The following is a 27,923-nucleotide window of genomic DNA, read 5'->3' as shown; positions in this document are numbered from 1 at the left end:
CTTGATAACTGTTCCCTTTTATATAAATAGAAATATCATATTTATATCCTGGGAACTATGTTTGATTATTAAATTACATATATAACTCCTATCATATTTTATGTTCGTGAACTTAAAAACTTTATTTTTATACGTTTTAGAGATAAACATATGTATTAATTTGAGTTAGTTCTGCCTGTATCACGCAATTTGTTAATAGGGTCCCTTTCGTACAGGTACTGTCGCATGCATATTAAACCAGTATGTTTCGCCTTGCCGCACCGCGCCGTGGGGAGAGTAAAGCGGTTATAATGATATGGTAAAACGTAACATTTTGTTGAGTTCAATTATTGTCCTTCCAATATGCAATACGATTTCACTTATGAAAACTAGCATGTTAGAAAAAGACTCTAAAAAACATTAGGGTCTTTACTGTAATTGGTTAATAGCAACAAAAAAACGGAACAAGGGGGAATTAATTAAATACTTTTGCCAATAAATTTCACTTAAACACTTCTTTTTTCTCTTTTTTTTTGTTTATTTACAATACACATAAGTGATAAAACAGTGTATTGAAAAAATAAAAGTACAATTATATACATATTAATAGTAAAAGTAGTAACCAACGTAGTCTTTACGTTAAACAAATGCTTGCAGAAGTAAAGCCGAATCTTATGTGCGTGAGATGAGACCAGGCCCCCGATTGCAATGGGAAGTTGACAGAGTTATCTTAGACTGTCAATATACAAAAAATTATATTTGTGTACGAAATTAAGTATATTTTAATGAACATTTAAAGTATCTTCATTGGACACCTATGATTGAAAACTTAATTTTACTTTGTAGATAAAATTGGTGGCAAATGTTGACTTCCCTTTGTAATACGGACCCCGAACCCTTGATCGATGTTTTCCACTTGCTGGCATTTTTTTGCCTTTTAAATTTTATTTTTTCATTAATTATAAAAGTTCACTCGAATAAAAATTAAGTTAAAAAAAAAAAAAATACCCCTAATAAATACAAAAACCTCATCAAGCCATTTTATGTGGCTTGTTGGTGAAGTTTACACACATGAATATTAATCCTACTTAAAAATAAATACGTTTACATAAACAATTGAACTCGGTTATGCAGAAAGCAGCCAGCCATAGAAAAGTGAAACTGAGATTATTGCGCTTTTGTGAAAATACTTAATTATTATTTCTAAACAACAGTTGGAACAGTGTTTGAGTATGTCCAAATGCTTGCAGACTGGCTGGATTTACTCCCTAGGGAGTGTAGTGTGTAAAGTGGCCACTTAAACCAGCCAATAACAGATCTGCCCTGTAAATGCCTAGACTTCCATATTCCCTTCTCAAAAATGTTTTTCCCTCTCTGTTGAAGAATTATGAAAAATTGTGTCTGTATATGTGTCTGTAGGATTTTTAAAAAATAGAGAACTTCTGACACGCGGAGTAATTTCTAAATTACAAAACTTCTGAAATTCATGGCGCTAATAATACGATACATATTTTTTTTATTTTTAAATTTGGACTTAGTTTGATGGTCTATTAACAAATAAAATAAAACCAAAGAACCTCCTCTTGAATAGTACCTACTTATATTGAAAAATTCCATGTTAGAAAAAACATCAGGATACTTACGGTCATCATTCCTTATCCGCACCCAATGGTGCATAGGGCACTGCATTAATACACCAATCGCAGCGTATCTTGATTATTTTGGTTACACGAAGTGAGGTGATCAGTCTTACGCTTCAAGTACTTGTCCGGATACTATGAAATATTCTGGTGTGAAAACACCATTTTGAATAAATATTTTAAATCAACCATGCCGGGAATCGAACCCGATACCTCTCGCAGGTAGGCAAACGCGCTGACCACTATACCACAAGGCTGACAAATTGGGGTACTTACAGTACTTGGATAATTATAAAAATATACATTTCTTAAAGGACCCTCTTAATACCCATCCACAAATGAATTGTGTGTTTCAGAAACAACACACAAGCTAACTTTTGTGATTTCAACTTAATGATGCCTTATTGTTTTTTTAACCTAGACGCACGTTCTGAGCAGAAATAACAAACATCTGTTTATTAGTGATTTACATTAAATTAAATTTAATTTAATTCACTAATGAAAAGATGCGTCTAGGTTTAAAAAAAAACAAGATGGCAACATTAAGTTGAGACCCCAAAAGCTGGCTTGTGTGATGTTTCTGAAACACACGATTCAATTCCTCTTTCTTCTCTAACTCATATAGTTTCCATGCGGCTCGACTGTGGAATCATCTTCCATCCACCATCAAAGATGTTACTACAGTATCCCTGTTTAAATCACGTCTGAAGAAACGTCTCCTTTCTCTTGTTTAATCTCTCCTCCTTTACTTTTTATTCCTTTTTTTCCATTTAGTCATTAGTATTGATTTAAATACAGTTATTTCTAATAAAATTAATTAAATAAATTTGTTTTTAACCACTTATTTATTATTTTTTTCACCGACTGGTTTCAAAGCTAAACAACCTTCTTTCTCAAGGTTTACGTAACAAATGCATTATTAAAATAAATAAATTATCTTATCAGTAAGCTCAACAAAACAAAAAAATCGGGTCTTTTAACTTGAAAGGATGGTAATGTAAGCTGGATACGTTCGCAACTAGACGGGAGTGGACTAAAAGAAATATTGTTTATTTTTTTACTTTTTTTTTATGAAAGAAATCATTAGCCAAGTGAACCTTGAGAAAGAAGCTTGTTTAGCTTCGAAACCGGCAGGTGAAAAAAAAATGGTTAAAAACAAAGTTGTTTTTTATTTAAGTATAATGAATAACCACAAAGTTAGTGCTTCATATTTAGAACTTACAGTTTTTTATATTTTTTTATGTCTTAACGTTTTTTTTGTTATTTTCTTGGAAGAAACTGGCATATATGCCCGCCAATGTATAATTTACATTATGTACTTATTTTATTGTGTGCTTTCTTTATTGTATTCCTAAACACAGGGGTTGTGGTCTCATGTAGTTTGGATACATGACATTATTTATGTACTTTATTCATACACCTACTGCTGTAAATAATAAATTAATAATATATTGAGTTTTTCTACTGACATTTCTTTATTTATTTATTTAAACGCCTTTTAAGCTTTAACATGTTTTACATACATATATACAAATAAAGACACACATGTATTTTACAAAAAAGTAGCAAAAAATATATAAATGATTTTTAGAAGAAAAAGAAAAATATCAAAAAATCATTTTTACACATAAGTATAAAAGTGGAAAGAACAGAAGTGCATTTTTAAATATGAAGACAGAAATTCATTGTATACAAAGAAAGGAGCAAAAATAAAAATGAATTAAGAAGAGGAAGAAAAATAAAAATTAAATAAAAAAAAATCTAAAAAATCATTACATATTCGTCGAAAATATATGAGGATATATAATAATACATACATGTATTACAGTGGAGAACAGGAGTACATTTTTGCTTATAAGTTGTATTAAAATAATCTTAAAATTAGAAGAAGTTAGAAAAATACTTATTTGGAATACATGTATAAGTCAATAAACGGTAAACAATTGAAATCAACACAGTATTATTTAGGTATTACAATTTGAAGATAGTAAATTGATACGCTGCCTTTTAAAGTTCGAAAGTGTTATATTAAATATATCTACGTCATTTGCGTATTTATTTGCAAATGTACGAATTCTCCTTATTGGCGAAAATGCACTGTAGTTTGTTGTAGATACATTTACATAGAATAGTTTATTAAATCGGGTAACCCGGCCCGGAACTCGCAAGTTAATCAGTTGTAACAGTTCGGAACAATTGAATATAATATTTTTAATTAAAATAACAAATCATTCAGTTTTATTCTATTTTCTAATATTTGTACATTTAAATATTGATTTAAGTATGAATAATTAATATCTTCAACTGAAATACCTAATTTAAAATTACCGAAACAAACAGATATAGTGGATAAACTCAGAATTAATAACAGATTTCCACAAAGTATACAAAGTTAGTAAAGAAAATATATTACTTATAAAATAAATTCATATAAGTTTATATATATAAATATGTTATTTTCATGTACTCGTAAATATTTTTCAACAATCAAATATTTTTTGGGAACAGTATGTTATTGTAAATTGGGCGGGATTAGGACAAGAATGCTTGAAGAAAGGATAAGGAGGGGAAGGGAGATGTACATATTTATTATTATAATGTCAACTAAGTTACATAATGCGTTTTTAGTGTAAATTTTGCTTCTGACAGAGTGATGTTTGTGTAATCTGTAACTTTTAATTTTATATTGTACACTGAAAAAGTCCTTCGAAAAAAAACATTTTTAACATACAATTTGTACAATTTTTTAATAAATATGTTTTATTAATATGTTATAATGTGTACAGTATAATATGTTAAAGTTTTAAATAAATTTAACAACATACCATTCAAATACATTTTCATTATAACATTATATGATTTACACCAGTTTTTATTATATACATTCAAACAAAACTTATATTCTTATAACTGTTATTACTTTATACTTAAATGATTTTAATTAAAATTATTTTATTTCCATAATTACATTAAACCATGATTTACAACCCCTGTTTGCACTTGTATATAACATGGAAACTTGTTTAGTCTCCCACCAGTCTGACAATGTCGGTCACGACGAAATCCGGTCACTGGTAAAAATTTATAAATAAAAGTGGAATAAAACTATATGCGAATTTTTATAAGTATAATAAATTAATATTTAAATATTAGAACTACACAAACGCAATCTATTTCCTTAGTAATAATAGGTGATAGCTTCAATCACTCGTGAATAAATAATTGATACTATAAGCCGGATCATACGACGTGTTTGCCCGGATTATATATTTTGAGCAAATACTCCAGTAGAATTAACTGGTTTTACACGGGTGCAGTTGTTTCTTAAGTTTATGCTCCAATGCCCCTCTTCATTTTAAATTAAATTGTTTGTTGATTTGTTTAAATTAAATAGATAAATTGTATTTTTAAAGCACAAATAAAACGGCACCGTTCAATTGAACGTAGCTATGCAGAAAGCAGCTAGTCCATAATTTTGAAAACAATTAATATTGGTGTTATCGAATTCAAGAGGGTGAATTCTTTGTTCTGTTTAAAACAACCGGCCGCTTTCACACAAAAAAACTGAAAAAATCACCTTCTGAAAATTTCATGAAGTAAAAATGTCATGAAAATTAATGTCACCTCAAGCATTTAGAGTTTGTATGGGGTTTCATTAAATATTAGATCATGCTGTCATGAAAATCATTAAATCTGGTCAAATACAATACATAATTAAGCTATTTTTTGTACTTTAAAAAACGAATGAATGCATTATTTATTGTTTTCGAAAGTAAAAAAATATTCTTATTGTTGTGAAGATTTGATTATTGATTCTTTTCACAAAAAAGCTATTATCTCAGTTTTACTTTTCTATGACTGGCTGCTTTTTTGAATAATGTACGTTTAATTAGAAAACGCAATAAAATAATTACTATGATACTACCACAACGTTTACTCGTAAATATATACCATTTTTATTTTTGACTTAACAATTCAAAATAAAAAATACTCACAAAAAAGAACATGAAATATCTTACTTGATCGATGTAAAATGTTTTAAAAGTAAAAAAAAAAGTATTTTTAAAGAAATATTAGCGTTATTATAATTTACCCAAATATTTCAATGTTATCGGCCATTTAAAAAAAAACTCACTGTTAGAAAATTGAAATCAAGTCTAGGTAGAGTGGGGTTTGAACCTCGGACCTCTGGCCCGTCTGACGGAAACAATCATACAACAATAAGTGATAAGTTATGAAACTTGCTGAATATTATATTAAAAATAATTCGTTAGTATATTATTCTAAATATATGTTGAACTGTGCAAATCCCATACACTGTTCTCTCCTTTTACCCCGTCGGCGTCGTATCAAAATAAATCCGTAATATTATGCTCGAATTCATTGAACCAGTTTTTTACATTAAAGACCGGGTGCATAGAATTAAGAATAGTCCAGAAGTAGCGTAGAATCATATTTGAATACATCGGACGCTATCCAAAAAAACCCCACTTTTCCCCACTTTTGCCGCGCGCATGCGTGCGCTGCTTTGGGTTGCCAGACCGAGAAAAATATAATCAAAACACAAATGTATGATAATTACATTAAAAAAAAAACGGTTTGTTAATTTCTCAAAAATTTTATTGTATTCTCGGAATCATTGATTGACACAACAGCGTAGATAAGTAAGGGCAGCACTAACAAAATGTCTATCTTGATTTCTTTGACAATCTGACAGATATAAAAAAAAAAAAATTTTTGGGAAATGCATTTGCTACTTACACATGCATTTGCTATTTACACATAAAATGTGATCCCACCCTGTTTCTTTAAGACCCCAGCAGTTTTTACACACTTTAAAACGACACAATACGGCATAATTAAATTCAAATTGGGAGTTCCGTACTGGGCGACGTCTACAAAGAAACTAATGGGTTAAAACGTAAAACTACTCCTTTAAGAGTAATTTCGTTACCTTCTGTTTGATGCGCGTATGCGGTTTCTGAACCGTTCTTAATTCTATGCCCAAGTGTTACTTTTAATACAAAGTTCACTTTCCGCCCTTGAAAACCAATACTTCACCTAAATCTTCCGGGAATCGAACCCTGGGCCTAAAGTTTAGTAGGAAAACGCGCCAATCACTACACTATGATTCAAAGACTATGCGATATAGTAAAATGTTAGAAATGCATTAGTCAAATGACAAATGATTAACACCACTAATTATTCTTCAATACATCAGTTTTGTTAAATACTCTAGCTAAGTTTTTAGACAAATACACCAATAAAAAAAAACATAAGTATCACGCAGTAAATTTCGATTCTTTAACGACGTTTTTAAAATAATAGAAAATGAAATATGCATAATATGTATACGTGAAACAGGTAGATTTTGTCATTAACACCTGTCGACCAGTTAGTAATGGCAGATGCGCTTCCGTGAGAGGTGGGTTATTCGTACTTGCCCCTAAATCACACACGTGCATGGCGCGTGCGCTACTTCCGGAAGTACATCATTTACCACGCGGAAATGGCCGAAGCGTGCCGACAAGGGCCGATAGGAATCAAGCAACCGAAATCTCACGAACCAAACTTAACAGTAATGTCCGAATCGAACTATCACAACCCCGATCTAAAGAATATTATTCAAGTGTAAACAAATAAATTGCCCGGTGGTGTAGTGGATAAAGCGCTTGATCATTTACGAGAATAGAGATAGAATATTGTAAAGATTTTTAATTTGACTTCAAGTATCCGTAATACGTTAATTTAATATTCAGCAATTATTTTTTTTAATATTTATTTTTTGCACCAATTTACTATTCTGAACTCTGTAACAACTGCGGATGGATAACGAGTTTATTATATGGCTCCCTTCAGCACAGGGTGCTAAAAATCGATAGGGGTCTAACCTATTACTGTATGCCAGTTCTGAATTATGTTAAAAGTTAAGGCTGTAGTCTGGTAAAACGCACGCAAAATTAGGAAATCATACGTTTTTGCCATTTAAAAACAAATGTTTTTATAACCATCATACCTGCCCCTATCGGTACCGGTATACGAGGAATCCGATGGGTTTACAATAAAATAGAAAATAGAGATGAAAACAAGTTGTAAATATGAATACAGGTGGGAAATGTGGGGATTTAGAAAGTTGAGAGAAACATCAAAAACACAAAAACAGGCAGATTGAGAGAAAATCTTCTGCGGTTTATTTTTTGCAACTAGCAGGAATCGAACCCAAGACGCCAATCTCATGGCCATCTAACCAATAGCCCTATAACGCCGGGTTGTCGAGGGCTTTGTAATATTTGCTAAATTTAAAGAATACCGTGTCATTTTTTTACATATCAATGATCTAAAGCGTAAGAATAATTGTTTTACATTCATCATCATCAACCGTCTCTCGTACAATGGTGAACATAGGCCTCCCTCTTTAGTCTCCATATCTCCCTATCCTGAGCCTACCACATCCAACCACTTTCCGCAACTCATCTTATGTCATCAGACTACCTTGTCTGAGGCTTGCTTGTCTTCTACCCGTTCTGGATCGCCATTCCAGGATTTTTTGGTACATCTAGAGTCTGTTGTTCTGGCTATATGACCGGCCCAGCTCCATTTCTGATTGGCAGCTCTATGGACCACATCGGTGACCTTTGTTCTCGCTCTAATCTATATATTGGTTTTTCTGTCTATCAACAAAATACTCAGCATTCTTCTTTCCATAGCTCCCTGTGTCACTGATAATTTGTGTATTTTTTTAATTTTTTTTTTAAATTAATGTAACAAATTTGTCAGAAGGGCCACAGTTCGAATGCTATTACAGTTTTTAGTCTCTCAATTTGTCTCTTGACTAATCTGTTTTTCGTTAGCTGGAAGATATTGTTTTTAGCAATAAGTCCGCCAAAGCGCACTTATTCATGTACTTGATATTTTAAATAAATAAACATATTACAACAGAGACGAAGAACATCAAAGAGAAGGAAATATAATAAGACAGGTCATAAGCGCTGTAGATGCCTAGACTTCTATATTACCTTCTCTTAAATGTTATTCATCTCTGTTGTAATATGTCAATATAAACAGCTGCCCAAGGAGTTGAATCCAGTCCTTGGCTACAAAAATTTGTACAAACTCAAAATATTGTTTTAAATAAATAATACATTGCTTTATACATCAGAAGGTGCAAACAATGGTAAGAAGAAAAAATAAACTTTAATTTTAATGATGGAGATTAACTCAAAACAATAATCTTTGTATTATTGAAGCATTTTAAAACATTTTTAAAGATTAATCAGGTTGTTAGTGCAATAAGAAAACAGTAGTCGATTTAATGTTAATTTAAAATATAAATATTTGACAGCCATAAAAATCATCCCAAAATAAATCCGAAACATTTGAAAATTGAAAACGGAATTATTTTGGACCAAATTGAAGTGCGTGTCTCGTACAAATCAAAAGAATTAAATTTCCAATAACCCTATTATTCATGTAACGGTCATTCAATAGTGGAAATGGTTAAAAATCAATACTGTCAAAACGTGGTAATCATATGACACGCAACTTCCGGTATTACAAGTACCTTTCAGTCGGGGGAAAGTAAAGATGACAATAAAAGAGGCCTTTGCAACGACCACAATCAAGTTTGAAAACCGAATCGCTGTAATTTCGTATCACATCGAACAGCCGAATCCACTTATGCACTTTGCAAGGGGTTGCCTCTCCTTCTCTCTCCCTCGCGCCTCGATCCTCGCGCCCTCTCTTTCCCGTCCCTCTGTCACGCTGGTCCCGCCCCCCGGCCAATGAGAGCAGGCGGATTATCGATCTTCGCCACGTCACTAGTAGCGACTGCGGGCTACGCGGCTACTGGCGCACGGGGAGCCATTCTGGTGCTACGATGCCTGAGGCGAGCATTACACACTGCTGATGAAAAAGTGAGCGTCTTTCGCCTCTTCTACAAATAATAACTATCACATACTAATTAAGTACGTAATGACGACAAAACAGCGTTTCTAAATGTACGTTTTTGTTAAACAAAAACTTTCTTAATGCCTAGGTACTGAAATCAATACTAAATCGAGGGAAAACAATATGATAGTGTCTCACCAAAAAGAGTTAGGCTTTTGCTCATGGTGACATAAAATACTTATAAATGACGGATATGGAATAAGAATACACAAGTTCACTGAAATCTACTTTGGCAAACAAATGTTTATCTCAGGAGGATAAACTAGCAGTTCACAACGGAGTTCTAGTGCCAACTCTAATGTATGCGAGCAAAGTATGGAATCGGAAAAATGATGATAAATGTAGGTTAAATGCGATCCCTCAGGCGAATGTGTGGCAAAACGATGTATGATAGGTGCACAAATGTCGAGATCCGTGAACTGTGTAAGGCTGAGATATGCATTATCGACAGCGTCAAGAAAGGGGTGATGCGCTAGTTTGGACATGTAGAGCTAATGGACAGCGAAATAACGGCTAAAAGGATCTACGATGCGAATGTTGATGGATGTAGAAAACGAGAAAGGCCGAGGCAAGAGCAAGTCCATCAAATACTTGAAGATGGACACGTCAAAAGTAGGAATATTCGGCGTGCGTGCATGAGAAGATGTATGTATGTGGAGGAAGCGAGATCTGTATGCCAAGATAGAGTGATTTGGCGTTCTGTCCTCTCTGCCTACCCCTACGGGAAAACGACGTGATGGTTTGTTCGTTTGTTTAGAATAAGAATAACCTTTTAATAAAATAAATAAATATTTTCACATGAAAATAGGCGCGTCGGCCCGCGTGGTGTAATGATTAAGACGCTTGCCTCTCGCACTGTGGTCCCGAGTTTTACTCTAGGTGAAATCAGTGAAATAAAGCGCGTTTTTTCTCCAACCTAGGTGCTGTAATTCACACTGCTGTGATAAGACTTCCTGGTATGTTGTGGTCGAAACAAAAAATATAAAATTACAACTAAATACTATTATTATAAACCCTACATTTTCAAACCAGTTAGATTAAAAATGGATTAAATATTGTTACGATAATAAAACAATGTTGTTGATGATATGAAAAGTCGGATTAGTTATAATTTTCTTTTGATTTTAATCGTTTATTGAATGTTAAATCGTTTTAATTTCACGAAAACGAAAACACTTTTTATACACTCGAAACCAAATGAATCAATTCTTCTTACTGTTGTTTAGATTTGTTTTGTACAAAACACCACATTAACAGTACAAAACAACTGTCGCTTAATTTTAAAATTTGATTCTAATATTTAGTATTTAAATTTTCAACACGTTTTTACTAACACTTGTTTTCCAAATAGTCAGTGCTGAATTATATGTTGTAAATTTTGAATAGTTTTATTTGTAAAAGTATCGTTTAAATAATTTTAACGAGAAAATGTCAATCTATTTTATGTAACTAGATGGATTTACGTAACAAAACAAACACACCATCAAGCTATTTGATAGAATGCCACTTTAATCTGTCCTTGCATACCTACCTCGATTCCTCTACATCAACACGTTCCGACTTTTGACATGTCCATCTTCAAGTATATGTCGAATTTTTATATCTCTCTTGCCTTTTTTTCTTTTTTTTTAGCCTTTTTTTAGCCTACATGTCCAAAACAACGTAAAACTAATTTCTTATCGATCTCGACATTTGCATATTATTCTTATTCTTAGAGGTCAGGGTCAGTACTGTGCAAGCTCCTGACGTCACTACGAACTGTAAAGATCTATTGTGACGGGTCCTCGTGAATAGTTCTCGCCCTCTATAAAGAGCCTGGCTACTGTGTGGAAGGCGAGAGTTTGCATTTTGCTAAATCTCCTCCTCCAAGCCCAGATCCGTAAAGTATCGGGCTATTAGGAACGTTAAAGAGCTCGCTCTCTACCTAATAATACATACCTAGTAATTAAATTAAACAACGATAAAATTTGCGTCCTCTTTCATTTCACATTCATTTCCACAGTATTCCTCTTCGGGAGGAGTGACTTGATGGTTTGCGAGCCTCATCGAAGTTCGTCGAGTACTATCCTAACTAATCCTACTATTTCTCGTACTAAACTACCTCGACACCTTATTTAAACACGTAAACTAAATATAAAGTACTTAAATATTTACACTATTCACAAGACTTATGTACTTTCATCCACAAAACTACCTCAATACCAAAATCCACAAAAGTCACTTTTCGTTACAGCATTCATAAATTTTAAAACTGATAGTGACTGCACTCCTCCGCGGTAGATGGTCTGATCGCTACCACGTGGAGTCTAGTTAGACAGTCTGACATCGACGATAGATTCACGCCCATCACCCGTCTGCATGTGACGCTGCGTGTCCGGCTTATTAGGCCACGGCAGTTGGTGCACGAGCTGCAGTTAAAACAGAGATGAAAAACATCCCAATGGGAATATGGGAGTTTGGCTGTTTTATGTAGCCACATTACCCTGTTATGTTGGAACATACTTATACAATTCTTTCATTTGTCAACTTTTGCGAACTAAAATTTATTACACCTACTAAGTCAATGCCTGAAAACACATCGAACATTTTATACTTCTCACACTAGTTTGATTAAATAACAATATTTATAGTACTCAAAAGTCCCGCATAAGCGAATTTGATGGAACAGATGAGGTTTCGATTAAACAGAAATTCAGTAAAACCGGAAAATATGTACACATCGAAAATGTGCGACCTTTCAGTTACATGGAATATTAGGTTATCAGTCTTACGCATCAGGTGCCAGCCCAGAGAGATACTGAACTACCTTAATCACCAATATTACACGTACTCCTACCAGAAATCTAACCTGGGATCTGAAAAGTGATAAACGAACGCGCAAACCACTAAACAACGAGGCGGACTTATCTCCACTCGATTTCTTTTTTGAAAGGTTTTACCTGAGAGTCGCGAGCGAGTCGAAAACACTTGTTCAGATTCTGGTTCTATTTCACACTCAGAACTAAAGGTACGTAATACTCGTACTATCCGCTGGGACACAGAATGTTAGAAGTCACTGTCAGTATATAATTGCCGATTACAAAAATCAGGTAATATAAAAAAAAACATTCTTATTTAACACTCAAAGTCCGCTGGGTCAAACAAATATGTACGTGACGGTGTTGGGTCAAATAAGACTCGGTTTTGAATGTCACCCTTTAAGCATTTTTGCGGGTTTTAATAAAAAAAAAAAAACATTGCAATATGCTTTAAATCATTAAAGGACGTGTAGTAAAGTTTTGTGAACAATTTTAAGGTGGGTTGAATAAATAATTTGCATCTTGTAATTAATAAAATTTGTTATATTTTCTTATGTTTTTAATAAAAGTATTGAATGAATTTTGGAAAAAGGTGTAGTCGCCTAATAAAAACCTCAATTTCTTTTCAGTATTGCAAGTTGACGGTCCTCCGTTTTATGAAGGCCCAACGTCGGACATAACAGTAAATGTTTATGATTAAGGGTTGCATTAACTCTAGGATGCAGCCAATTTCACGAGTTTAAAACCCGTTGGTAGACCTTAACGATTATTATAACCGTTACTGACTCAGGATGTTGGAGTTAATATAATGACTTCGGGGACCAAATAACACTAAAATAGAAGCACCACATACAAAAGAATATTACGTGGTATAAAAATATGTATAAAAATAATGACATACGAACCCAGAAGTTTTATTCATCAGCATTGTCCGCATAAGGCACTGCATTGATACACCGAATTAAGAATAGAAATTGAACAGAAAAGTTTATTTAAGATCATCTACAAAAAACATGGACTGGTAATGAACAATATGTAGAGAGCGGACTGCTTAGTTTTAGAAAATTACATTTATTTCAGTGCCTGAAAAATATGTTCCCATAAATAGGGAATTATTTAGCAATACTTAAAATCGGATTAGCAATAGATCCGATAGTTTACTGTCAGTTCCAGGAAGCAGAACTTAGTTCGCACTGAGGCACTCTTTACACATTGGTCCAAGATCCTTCAATCTACTACCTAAGGAATTATAAAACATTAAATCTCTGATACAGTTTAAAGAAAGTTTGAATTCTTAGATTAGCATGGTAGGAACAGATGAACACCTTTAAATATATATATATGTATTTATATACTGCAAATAAATTATGTTTTTGTAATGAAAGCATCTGTTAATCTTGTTTTTCTTCTCATGGTTATGTCATACCATGTTTATTCACTATAAATGTATAAATTATTAAAAAAACAATGGCCCACGTCTGAACGCCGAAGTTTAAGCGGGCATTTTTTCCAAATTACGGTTTAGCTAAATTTAAGATGTATTTTTAAAGTGTATTCTTATTATGAAAGTTCTATGTAATTATATGTATGGAAAAATAAAATTAAAAAAAGCAAGTCCCAATCACCTGCTACGTGAAAGTAAGATGATCGGTCTTAAGTTTTGTATATTGCAATTTAAAGCCACAGGTTTAAATGTTAAATTTCAGTGCAACGGGAAATTGGATGTTTGAAATGTTTTCATAAGCGCACTAAAAATTAAAGCATTTAATTGTACTGCGAAATTTCTCGAAAATGTATGAATAAGCGCCACTGGTTCTCCGAAATCAACCAATGAGAGTGATGTGATACGTTTGCATTAATCGGGAAGCCAACCCACCAATCAGGACAATTCATCGTAGAGAACTTGAGACATCACAGGCGGAGTAATTATAAAACCACAAAACTTTAAAAAATCATAGCGCTGTCAAAATCATGTTTTTTTTTCGTTTTATTTTGATAACCTAATAACGAATAAACAAAGTTAAAAATACATTGAACTTCCTAACTGCCTGGAATCGAACAGGGCGCTTCACGCGTGATGTTTTAGCAAAAATATCGTCAAAATGCTAATAGAGTGAAATCAAAGACAAATCGTATAAAAATCATAGAGTTGAAAACATTCGTCCAGGATTCAAATCCCATTTCTTTAGCAGAACTGTATTTCATATTCCACCCAGTATGAGCCAAGTCTGAAAAAGAAAGTTAAAATTCTCACAAAATAGTTAAGAGTGAGATGAAGTAATAGGCATACATTTTTGGAAAACTAATAAGTTTGTAAATATAACAGTAGTTTCAATGTTCGAATAAGAATAAAAATATTTAATTTTTGTCTTCTAAGGACATGTTAAAATACAAAATTAAGTTTGATAAAGGCTTTATATGATATGTATAAAAATGGATAATAGTAATCAATTCCAAGTCTTACTTCAAATTGAAAGAATCGTTTTATTTAATGTTGAATATTTAGTTAGTTTGAACTGTAAAATAATGATCAATGACCTCATTAATTTCAGACGTTATTACAATAATTAGGTAGATAAATAAATTTAAACTTTTTGAACGATACAATCATTTTTCCATGAAATTATTTGTCTGTAAATACTTTATTATTTTAAAGCCGCTAATATCAAAAATCTTTATAATTTCGTTTGGTACTAAAGTTAAAGCAATGTGTTCAGTTTACCAGCAAACTAATATAATATCTACATATTAACATACTGAACAAATGAAATGTTCGAATTCAGGATGAATAAAATAATGTACATTTTTAGGGTTTTGTTAAAGGAACGTTGGTTTTTCGATCAGTTCATCCAAGAAACGATTTACCAAACGTTAGTGATCCAAAAACATTTTATGGATTAAAGCTATTAAGTGCTCTCTTTTTAAGTTCCCGTACAAAGGAATGGCGAAACGCTAAAACTCTCATCCACTGCTCATTACGCTAAGCTTTTTCAATTACCATAATCTCTTTCCACCCTCCCCCCCCACCATTGCCTTTTACAACCAAACCCTTATACGTACCTAATGCTCTATGAGGGTAGGTGTAGCCTAGCTTAAGTATAAGGTACCTGCAGAACCGATGGGTGGAAGGGTGAAATAATTATTTGATTCCGACCCCCACCTTCTTGGCTTAAAATTCGTAGTTATGTCAATATTTCTTAAATCGATCGCGAACTATCAATGTAACGTATTTAAGAAAACAACATATTATTTGAATACTTGTAACTACCTCGTATCAATCATCTTGTTTATTTTTCACCGGAAAAACGAGACCTTAGATGTTGATTCAATTTAAAATGAATTATCCATGTTGTCAAGGAATTCGTTGTGTACACACATACATGTGGGTAATACGAATATAATTGTGGGTTTTATAACAGGAATGATAATTATGTTTTTTCACGTTGTTAAAAAACAAACAACCATCAATTTTCTGCTTAAGTGGACTCAGTAGAGTTGTTTCTCGATCCGAGCTTATTAAGCTTCGTGAGTACACCTAAGAGGTAATAAAAAATAGAAGTAGCCTAAGTGAATAAAACATAATACCATCCCATCGCAGAATCTCCAAATTATTGCGAGTCGCGTTGAGGATCGTGCCTCTTAAAACGTATTTAACGATTCCTCAGAGCAGTGGAGAGGAATCCTTTCTAAATGTAAATCTCGTCATCTAGTTACCATCCGAAGGCGAGGTTGTGATGACGTTAATTGAAATCTTGTACTTGAATTTAACTCTTTCCCTTTCGGCAGTACTAATGCCCCCACCTCTGACTTTGTTTTTGCCTCTGAATTATATTCACAAATACATAATTGTAAATCCACTCCGGGAATCATAAAAGCAATGAAAATAATTACCCCTCTTCGCAAGAAATGGGGGAAAATTCATCCACCTACTCGCTTCTTACTTAACTGATGCTACAATTTCGTACTAAGATACTGGAAAACGGAAATTTCTTCTTCAAACGAACTTAAGTAGTAAATTAGGTATTTTAATTTATACGATAGCGGCTGTAATAACAATAAAATAATCACTCGCTTTGTGATACAAATACCTGTTCATAAACTACTTCCAATATTTAAAAAAATAGTTAGTTTATTTAAAGCGTGTTAGTTTTTTATAATAGGATATGTGTGGTGAACTGCGCGCAAAACGAACGAAATTGAGTGAACATTATAATCATTTTGGTATTGTAAATGTATATAGACAATATGTTTTTAAAGTAGGAAACAAAATAAACATATTTGCGTCGGTGTGCTAAATTAGGATTAAAACAACGCGCAGGGCTGTTGTTTTAAGGAAAACAATTTTAATGAAATTTGTATAATTATCATTATAATTTCGCGCTTGAAATGAAATTCACAAAGGGAATGTCTATGTACTAAGAGAGGGGGCGCTAACACGAAGAAGACCTGACTTTGGATATAATCTGACATGTACTAATCTGGAGCTTTAATATGACCAGGGACTCCATTGTACGGCTCCATGCTTGTATGAGAAGCAAATTGCAGCCAGCGATACTGCCGGCTGCCGCGCTGTTAACTAGTCTTGTTAATACTTAATTTTTAATTATCTTATTCAAGCGAAATTCTAATAAACGTCACACAATAAAGTACTGTATACCGAGACGACATCTCTAAGATCATAATTCTATGAGTCGGCTTGAGTCTAATCATTATTTATTCTCATAAAATACATTTGATCAAATGATACAATTTAGAGCGTGGCCCGCTGACGTATATTAAAACGTCATTAGCCTTTGTCGATTAAAAAATATTTAAATACAACGTTTTGATTAATATTGCAAATAAAAAACGGAACTTGCATTCGTCTTGATCCGTCATTTAAACTATTATGAAATATCAAATGTCACATTCCTTTGACAATGCATATTTTTTTATGTTTTTAAAAATGATTTCAAATAAATATTTATGAATGTAAAAATATTTACAAAATCTAATTAAGCTATTTTATCCAATATTAAACTAAATACATTTATTTGCATTTTTGCGAATGTCTTCCATAATATATATTGAAATATTACTTGTACGAATATGATGTTTTTGCGTGACCAATTTTTTATGTTAATTAAATTAAACACTAATAATCAACCTTTATTTTCAGACCAGAATTTTAGAAGATGCGTCCCTGATGTGCAATTCTTGGTCTCCAAGGCATAATGTAAGTACATACTAAAGGAACTATCGATGAACAAACATTGACAAGAAACTTTGTTATAAAACCAGGAGTGCATTCAAAGGCATTTGTATGTTTTGTCGTAATACAAAGTTTGTTCATCGATAAAATTAATAAATTAATTGTGTTGTTATTTAGTGCTTTTGCGATTAAATTTACTTATTGCATTTTGTGTATTTTTGTGCGATATTTGAGGTGTATTTTAGCGATGTTTATATACATATGTATTCGATAATTAAAGCGAAACAACTGAAAGCATAATAATTTAACAGGGTGCTTAAGATTTTGTCACAAAAACTCGGCCACAATTTCCTTAATTCATAATATTATTTTTGGTATGTGTATATATATTTACATATTTATACACACACAATTCTGGGTTTTATCCCAAGGGGGAGTAGGTATATTATTATTTATATCACTACAGAGATGGGTAGAATTTTTGTTTCAAGATTATGGATATTCGAGCGTTTACAGGGCTTATGACCTGTCATAGGTTGGGTTCAAGTGGCCACTTTTATGTAGAATTCTACAACATTCCCCATTCCGCTTATTAGCGAATATCCATATCGGTGACATTTTTGGTTTTAGTTTCATGACATATATACTAAAACCAAAAATGTCACCGATATGGATATTCGCTAATAAGCGGAATGGGGAATGTTGTAGAATTCTACATAAAAGTGGCCACTTGAACCCAACCTATGACAGGTCATAAGCCCTGTAAACGCTCGAATATCCATAATCTTGAAACAAAAATTCTACCCATCTCTGTAGTGATATAAATAATAATATTCCTTAATTCATATTTGTAAAAAAATAATATTAGTTAATTATTGAAAACAATTGATGTTTGTCAAAAATTTCACAAAAAAGAAGTTGTAACTTTATTTTTGATTAGGAATTTAAGAATAATGTTCATACTTTTGAATGTTTGCAGTGTGCTCTGAAAACACCGCGTTCTGCTACATACTAAATGTATAATTAAATTATTTGATGATTAACATTTCATTCATCTTATATTATACATAATTCTCTTTTATTGTTTTTATATATTTCAAAACATTCGTTTAATACAATCAAAGCACTATCGAATTCTTATTCAGCCACCCAATTAAGCATATACGTTTTAATGACTTGGGTTGAACCCAAATGCGAAATCACCAATTAATTGCGCAATGTTACCACACGAAGCGCTGCGTAATGATAATGACTGCATGTTCTGTTGATATACAAATATGCCTACATACGAGTACATACCACGATACAACCAAACAGCGATGCATTCACAATAATTCAACTGTTAGCGTAATCCTAATGAAAGCATAGCCTCGTTTGTGATCCTAGAGATTAACGTTTTCAACTACTTTGCTGGAAACAAATGCATGTTGTTCACATGAATGCGATATCGATATGTTTAAAGTATTGTGTTTTGCCCATTGCGCTTTTGTGACATCACGTAGTTTCAAATAAATAGCATTTTTATGTTAATACTTTCAAAGCTAATTTGCTGTGAGGTGGGTATTTAATTACAATCTGTACATGTTTGAAATTGTAATAATTCAACTTTTAATTGAGTAATGCATATTGACCGATTGAAAGAAAATGGCAGTAGGTCAGTTAAGAATTTACAAGTGTTTAAAAACAGGTCGAATTAATATTTTTTATCATCATACATACGTAGTTCAATGTTCAAAGATGCAACTTTTCAGGTGTTTTCCTGTAAAATAATCCTATCTAACTTACTCGAAAAAACCCATCGCACAAACGTGTAAAATAACTTGGAAAGTCGGCATTTATTCCGTGATAAATTTTGTAAATAATCACAAAAAAAAAAAACGCAGAATATTAAAAAAAAAAAATTTTTTTTTCAAAAATATTAGTAATATTAGCGTTCTTATAATTTACCCAAATATTTCAATTTTGGTGGCCATTTTCAACGAGTTGTAAATAACTCACTATTAGAAAATGGAAATCAAGTTGGGGTAGAGTGGGGCTTGAACCTCGGACTTTTGATCCGTAAGTCCGCAACACTAACCACGGGACCACAACCCGATTTAAAATACTGCAAAATAGACTTAAACACTACAACGATTTACCTTACTACTTTAAAATTTACATTGGAGACAAATTGAAAATCAACCTGAAAAAGTACATGACGACTAAACTAACCAGACGTGACATAACATGATAAGACTTTATACTACTGCTTAAACATATAACCCTTACGGTTTTTTAAAAGTTATGAATAAATAAAAAAATATACAAATATTAACAAAACTCATTCTATTTTACAGCACACCATGAAAATATTGGATTTTATTTTAAAAAATGTTAACGCAACAAGATTTGAACATTATTGTTTTAATGCTTCTTTACATTTTTGTACAAAAATAAACAAAATTTTGTTGTTGACTAAGAGCACTGAAGTACAATTTATTATTTACGATTATTAGGCTTATGTAATATAATGAGTTATATCAAAGAAAGTTCTGTAATAAATCGGATTTTCCGTCAACAAGGAAACCATAAAACTAAGACCGGTAGATTCAAAAGAAACAATCCTCTCAGGGATTCATATCTTAAGATCATAATATCTTAAGAAATATACTTTTAATATCCGAAAATGTTTGTATGTATTAACATATATTATGTATATTAAAAGTCCCCACGTTATCTAAAATATTCAACTTTTACAGAAATTCAAATAAAAAAGTTATTATTTGATGGTTTAATGTATGATAAGATGTGTGAAAGTTGAGAAAACGGACTATCATTCAGCTTTGCGTATGGTTGGAAGTATTTATTTTTATTAAATAAAATAAAACCAAAGCCTAATACTGCAAAAAAAAAATATTTACAAATAAACCAAAATTATAAGCCAATTATAGTTTTCTGTACATTACTAAATACAATGTCAAAAAAGAAGAAAAAAATCGTAGAATGAAATAGCCACTCTGCACCATTCTACGCGTAAAATAAAAATAAAATATGACAATAATAATAAAATAAAAAAAGTTTTTGTTTACTCTGACTTAAAAATCCATTCGCCGGCGGATCCATACGGAGTAATACGGAGCTATCAGTCCTCCCTTCTTTCTTCTTTCAAACAAGAGAAAATAATTACAATATTAAAGTGTACAAAAAATAAATATATTAGGTAGGTACAGTTAGATTATATTATAATTATTATTTTTATTTTGAGGTAAATTAAAGTGGCACGAAAGTAGACCTACAATAAATTAATATGATCGGCTAGTATTGTTCTTCATTCGATGCACTCGAGGATAAAAAAACTATTGCACAAATGTCAATTTATTGATTATTAATTTTGAAAACAATTTTTTGCATTCACCAACAAAAAAACAATCAAATATTTCAGTCCTACGGAAAATTGGAAGCAAAAAATATTTTCTTACGCACCGTAAAAATTAAAACATTAAATTCAATTCAGTGCCGAATACATTGGCGCTTATTGCAAAGCAAATAGTATTATGATAATCTGTTTGCAGAATATAAAAAAAGGTAAAAAATATGCAAATAAAGAAAATTAAAATATAAGCAAACATTGGCACAAGCTTATTATAAAGCAAAATTTCTTGAAAACGTACGAAAAAAATATAAAACTACTTTGAATGACTGGTTCATATGAATCAACTAATGATAAGAGAGTTGCGGAAGATTTTCGGCCGGCAAAATTTACCGAGAAAAAGCGGAAGAGAACTTGAGTTGTCACACGCGGAGTAATTTCAGAAAAACAAAACTTCGTAAAAATCGTAGTACAGATAACACAATACATAAAAATAAAAAACTTTGTCTTCTTTTAATAGTCTACTAACAAAAAATAAAAAAGACTACTGAAATTCCTCCAATAAATTCTGAAAATACGTTCTTAGTAAATTTTAGTGTTCAATATTAAACATTTGTTATAGTTTTTTAGATGTTGTGAAATAATTTAATAAAGCCTAAATAAATAAAAGGCGCACGTGGAGTTCCATCTTCTCTGCTTAATCATATGGAGAAATCAAGTTCAGGTAGAAATATTTGTTAAATGTTATTAATGATTTGTATATAACCACTTACCGACTTTTGTATGTCTACCGGTTTCGAGACGTACCTGTCTCTTCTTCAGGACACCAATCAAACCAACATGCAAACCAACATTCAAAACCCAGTATACACCTTTGCCATAGTTGTTGCACAAAAATATAAAACCAACACGACATCCCCTCTACTTTTTTTATTAATTCTCAAACAACAGAATATTTTTTTTATAGTTTAATCAGTGCATGTGCTTATTATTTTGTCCTAATCATATCGTGTTGGTTTTATATTTTTGTGCAACAACTATGGTGAAGGTGTATAGTGGGTTTTGCATGTTGGTTTGTATGTTGGTTTAATTGGTGCCCTGACAAAGAGACGGGTACGTCTCGAAACCTGTAGACATAGAAAAGTCGTTAAGTGGTTATATACAAATATTTAGTAACATTTAGTAAAATGTTTGACCACAAAGTTAATGGTTTGAATATTAAAAACATAGAAATATTTGTTTTAAAATTATACGTAATAAAATTTTCCTATTAATCTGAAAGACCCGCAATCCCATGAACTCTTTCTTAAGTTGAAAATAAGTAGATCTTAATATCTAAATTATTTGTGTTATAATAGAAAAGGTATACAATTACAAGAAGGTCACATGAAGGTCTAGGCATTTACAGGGCTTATGACTTGTCTAACATTCGCCATTCTGCCAATGTTAAAATATCCACCGTTCCTCAACCCTTAAGCTCGGGTTTCCTAGGACAGCGGTGCCCGTATTTTAACGGCCGTAGTGAACATTAATGCGGTTGACAGCCGTCGTAACGGTGACTAGAGAGTGGTTTCCTATAAAAATGGTGTTGATATCACCGTTAAAAAATAAAACCACTCTCTAGTCACCACTACGACGGCTGTCCACCGCATCACCGTTCACTACGGCCGTTAAGATACGGGCACCGCTGTCCTAGGAAACCCTAGCTTTACATCTATTTTATTAATGTGAGTGCGACGCTTTGGGCAGTTATTTCACCTAGTAGGCGACGCCATGTTACACAGTGTGTAAAGAGGCCATTTAAACCAGCCAATGAAAAGTCATGTTAATGCCATATTCCGTTCCTAAAAATGTATTCCTTCTCTGTTGCAACAAATTTAGATCTAAATAACTCCCTAGGAACAAAAACCAGCTTGTCTTTAAACATATGGGCATATTCAAAATATTATAGATCAGGTGTCAGTCGAGGAACTATGAAATGTTCTAGTGTAAAAACACCTTTTAAATAAATATTTCATGTCAACTATATCAGCAATTGAACCCGAGACCTCTTACATGGTAAGCAAATGCATCGATCACTACGCCACGTTCTATTACACACACATAAATGATCCATTTTTTTATATAAGATATTAGATCTTTAAATAGTACAAAAATCATAATACATTAATGTCCTTATAAAACTCATAAAATTATTATTAAACTATACATTTAATATCAACATTTTTAAACTTTGTATTTCTAGGCGGGTGAAGAATACAGTTCTGGATTTTTTTATACTTACACAGTACAAAACAAATATTGTGTTGCAGTATATTTTATGAATGAGATATTAAAACATGTTCTAGGTTTACGTGCGAGTATTCAAATACTTGTATCCGAATGCAAACACATAATTCAGGTACTACATCTAAATAAGTAAAGGCTTTTATAAATACGCACGCTGGAAAATTCGAAGGGTGCATTATTAATGGGCTGTAAGCAGTAACTTAGTTGTGCCTCTATGTCCCCCAAACCGGTTACTCTGAATACACCAATAGCTCATTCGCATAGAGCTGTTTTATTTTATCGATTAATTAATGGAAAACTTGTGGCAATTCTGTGAGGAAAATGTACGAAAGCCCACTAAATGGGGGTTTTAATTATTCAGCGATTTGTCTTCTCCAAATGCCATTTTATAAGATCAGGGGAGCGAATCAATTAAAGCCACTTATTTTTGTTGATCGTGTGCTTACCACGCCTACGCTTCAAAATAAGAGAACATTATAAATATAGCACTTTGAATCTCCTTCGCGATTTTTCAATGGTTCAAGATAGTTATTTCATGTAACCATAAATAAATAAGGAAAAAAAAACTTTATTATGACAAATCTACGAATAAATTTTCATACTTATTTTTTTTATTCCGTCCTAAAGATAATTATTGATGTCATAAAATTTATTCCTTTTAAAATTGTTTCAATATCATTTATTTATCTGCAATGATTAAATCCATTTTTACACTTAGTCGTCTAGTGGATAGCGCATTTGTCGATCATGCAAGACGACTCGGTACGGTTTCCGATGAGATCTTTATTTTATCGGTTTTAACACTGACATTTCATAGTCCCCGGATAGACACCTGAAACGTAAGACTTTCGTGTAACAAAAAATTATCGAGACGCTCTGCAACTGTTGTACCGATTCAATACCTTTCCTATCATATGCACGGTTAGATGACAAAAATAAATGTTATTTTTTAGATTTATTTATCATGCAAATTACAACATATTTATTTACTAAAAAAATTACAACAAGTATAGAAAAAACACACATTTTCAAAAAACTTAAAACTTTTGAGCATTTCTGATCTTCCTAGTCAAATAACTTATTTATTTACCATAAAATCACAATGCAAAAATTATGAATTCAATCGGCTCAAAGACGTAAAATGAAAATCGTAGTATTATTATTTTAGGATTATTTTATAGTTAAGAATATTTGAAACATTAAAAAAGGTGTAGTGTTGTCATTCAAATTTAACTTGATTTTTTTAATGATTAAAAACAAATTTAAACATGTCAGTATAAAAATACCTAACTATTTATCACGTGTATTGAAAAAATTGATTTAGTGAATTTAGTAAATAAATAAAATAAAATAATTATTTTATAAATCCTAAATGATTAATCAAGCGTCTGTGTAAAATCTCTCAAGTATTTCAAAAGAAGAAGACCCCGGAACACTTTAGCGATAGCTAGCTAAGCCTAATTGAATTGAGACTCGAATCTTGGCGTGGCGTCCCGACGCGCGGCGTCGCGGCGCGGCGTCCAGACAGAATTCTAGAAAAGTTGGTACCACATTTTTCCGCGTCAAGTTTCATCTCTGGCAGTACGTGCCAGTTTATTTCCCTGAAAACTTTCCCGGCCTGGTAATGTAGCGTCATTTTATAAAAATAAAAAACTTTTAGCGTAACAGAATTTCCCATTTCATAATGCGGGTAAATCCGGAAGAGGCGCTACGGGTTTTGTTCGGGGTGAATACTTTCCAGTTTTACCCCGGATGTTGAAGGATTAAAATGTCTGTTTTAATTCCACCCACTATACACGTTTCTCACTTAGTAGAGATAGACAATATTAAATGGGTGAACCGTGAAGAACACCCGGGTACCGGCTTGTTAATGTAATTCAAGAGCTTAATTTAACACGCTGAAACAAGTCGGTATACTGCAAAAACATAACATGAATAAAATCCCACACACATTTTATGAATAGTTTTCGGTATCGGTATTTTAAAAAAAATGTATTTGCGTGAATCATTTTAATTTTGGTGCCATTTTCAACTTGCCAGAGATAAATATGCTTGCAAATGGAAATAAAGTGTGATGGAGCGTGGTTCGAATCTCAGACCTCTGATCCGTGAGTTCGCGACGCTTCTTCTGCTACAAACCAATTCGTGTCAACAAAGTTATCACTATTGGAAAATGGTAATCGAGTTGAGGTAGAGTGGGGTTTGAACCTCGGGCTTTCGATCCATGAATCCGCGACACTACTAGCCACGGGACCATAACCCGATTTAAATTGTTCTTGATAACTTTCTCAGCCTTCTTCTCATATCCAGTGTTGAACGAAGGCCTCTCATTTGAACCTCCTCAATTCCCAGTCAACTGCCACCCTCTGCCACTTTGGACCTGTGACTCTTCCGATGTCGTCTGACCATCTGTTCTGGGGCCTCTTCACGCTTCTGTATCCTGTTCTCGGCCTCCAGTCTATATTTTTTTGTCCATCTGCTGAAAAACACGACCCGCCCAATTCCACTTCAGCTCCGCAATTATTTTTCCTACATTAAAAATTTTAGTACTTTCTCCAATCCACTGATTCGTCTTGCGATCATTGTACAGTTTGTTAAAAATGATGCTGTTGGTTTAAAAGCCGTGTTTTATGTCGACCTCGTGGCATAGTGGTCAGCACGTTTCTTACCATGCAAGAGGTCTCGGGTTCGATTCCCGACACGAATTATTTTTTTTTCAACAAAATTGATTTTATTGAATAAAGACTCTTAAAATTGATTTTTCCATCTAGAGTATACTACAAATCAGAAATATTGGTAACCAAAAAATAACCTTTTTTCCTAATACGAATCAAATTGTTAAACTTGTATTGTCTAAAAAGATTTTTCAATCATGGTTTAAATAGTGAACATCATAAAGCTGTGCATTTTCTGGGCCGTCTTACGGATATCGTAGTACTCTGCTGGAATTTTGATGTTTTTTTATTCAAACGTTTTTCTATAGCGGCATGCATGGAATCGGCCTCCATCTGGGTGAGCCCCTTTTCCAAATATGTCTGCTCAATTATTATTTGGAAAGTCATGGCCACATTGAGTAGAGCATTAGACATTAGAAAGCTTCCATTTTGGTACATACAACCATCACTGTACTACATAATCTTATTGCTTTCATGTGGCATACTTGTGATATTTTATTAATTTAAAAAACAAATACAATTGAAGCAAACTTTTCGGCATTTAGGGCACCTTTTGATTCGTGTCATAAATAACAATGACCATCTTTTGTTATGCACGATTAACTTTGTTTTATAGTTAACATTATATTTAGGACTCAACAATATAGCTTGCAAGGCCATGGCGAAAATATTTTAAAATTACTTTTATCATTTTCTTTTTTGCTTCGAGCTTTAATGTTTTTTTGGTTTTGTGTATTAAATTCCAATTATAATAATAATAATAATGTTTGGATAATTTATATAGCGCCATTTTTGTGAAAATCACCTCAAGGGCGCTGTACAATAAATAAATATCCCAACACGTCTTGCAGCTACAGAGCGCATGGACAATAAGAAATCTAGCCCCTATTTACATTTTTATTTTTATTTTTTTTATTTGAAAATGAAGTTTAGAGTTTAAGTGATATTTTAAAAATGAAATAAAAAGCAAATTTATAAAATTTGAATTTAGATACCAACAAGTCTTGCGGCTACTGAGCGCATGGACGGTTGAAATTCTAGACCCCATTTACTAAATTTAGATATTTAGTTGTCCATTCCACTTCCAAACCCGCTTTTTTTAAAGAAGAACTTGGACAAAAAGCAGTACACTAGATATAGGCGCATCAGCAAAGGCTGTCTGTATATAATGAATAATAATGGTAGACCAGGGCCGGTTTTAGCACTACCAGCACCCTGGGCGGGATTTCTAAGGTGCCCCCGATCTTCCACCCTTTTAAACCCATACGAAAAAAGGCAAGGTTTAATTAAATTTAAGTTTTACTTCTCTAGCCTTTCTATCAACGAACTGTTTTATTTAAATATTATAGTTTATGTTTTTTGCAATTGCGTTTTCGATTGACAAAAATGCCAAGTTTGTCAATCTAGATCGAGATATTGTGATAAATTTCTTATTTTATGTGCAACACAAATAATGCACTCATCTTTTTCATCCCGAGTTTTTGTTATTTGGAGTGCATTTGACAATGTTGATGAAGATAATTGATTTGCATCAACCATTTGCATAAAAATCAGACAAAGTTGATTTGGACGTCATAAACGTAAAAAAATATTCGATTTAAAGCAGTAGCAATGAACAAAACGCGCGAAAATTGACATATTTCAATCCAAAATTACCAAAAAAAAGGAGTTAAGAGTATAACATTTTGATTTAAAAACGTGAAGGAGTTTGAAGGTTTGTTTTTTCATTTTCCAGGTTTTTAACGAAGATGTATAATAGTTCTAACTTTTAAATGGCATTCAAATCTAATTTTATGCAAAATCGGGAGTTACGAGTTTCACTCGGTGATGATATGTATTTTTTCAATTGCCCACGGGTACGTTTATGTTTTATTTTAGAACTTCGTGATATTATTTTAAGTAAACGATTATATTAAATTAAAACAACTCAATAAACTCAAAATTGAAATAAAAAAAAAACTAAACTTTTTTATCAACAAAGTTTGTTTAACGAGTTAGATAACATTTTTATAAGCATATACGAGTATACGGTGTTTAAGTCGGCGTCCAGACCGC

At 32.4% G+C, this 27,923-nt stretch overlaps 1 pseudogene across 1 annotated transcript in view; it reads left to right on the top strand.

Annotated features, from left to right (window-relative positions):
* The window catches only part of LOC148282840 (inhibitory POU protein pseudogene), a 117,221-nt pseudogene that overhangs the window by 77,170 nt on the left and 12,128 nt on the right, over positions 1-27,923 (top strand). The window contains exon 2 of the transcript XR_015822011.1: positions 17,523-17,579. The product of XR_015822011.1 is annotated as an inhibitory POU protein pseudogene (transcript). The remainder of the gene's footprint in view (positions 1-17,522; positions 17,580-27,923) is intronic.

Source organism: Micrasema longulum, unplaced genomic scaffold (genome assembly GCF_059751315.1).
Source record: "Micrasema longulum isolate JH-2025_06_02 unplaced genomic scaffold, ASM5975131v1 h1tg000285l, whole genome shotgun sequence".
Classification (NCBI taxonomy): Eukaryota; Metazoa; Arthropoda; class Insecta; order Trichoptera; family Brachycentridae; genus Micrasema; species Micrasema longulum.
Note: the sequence above shows the minus strand (reverse complement) of the source record. Positions and strands in the feature narration are given on the sequence as shown.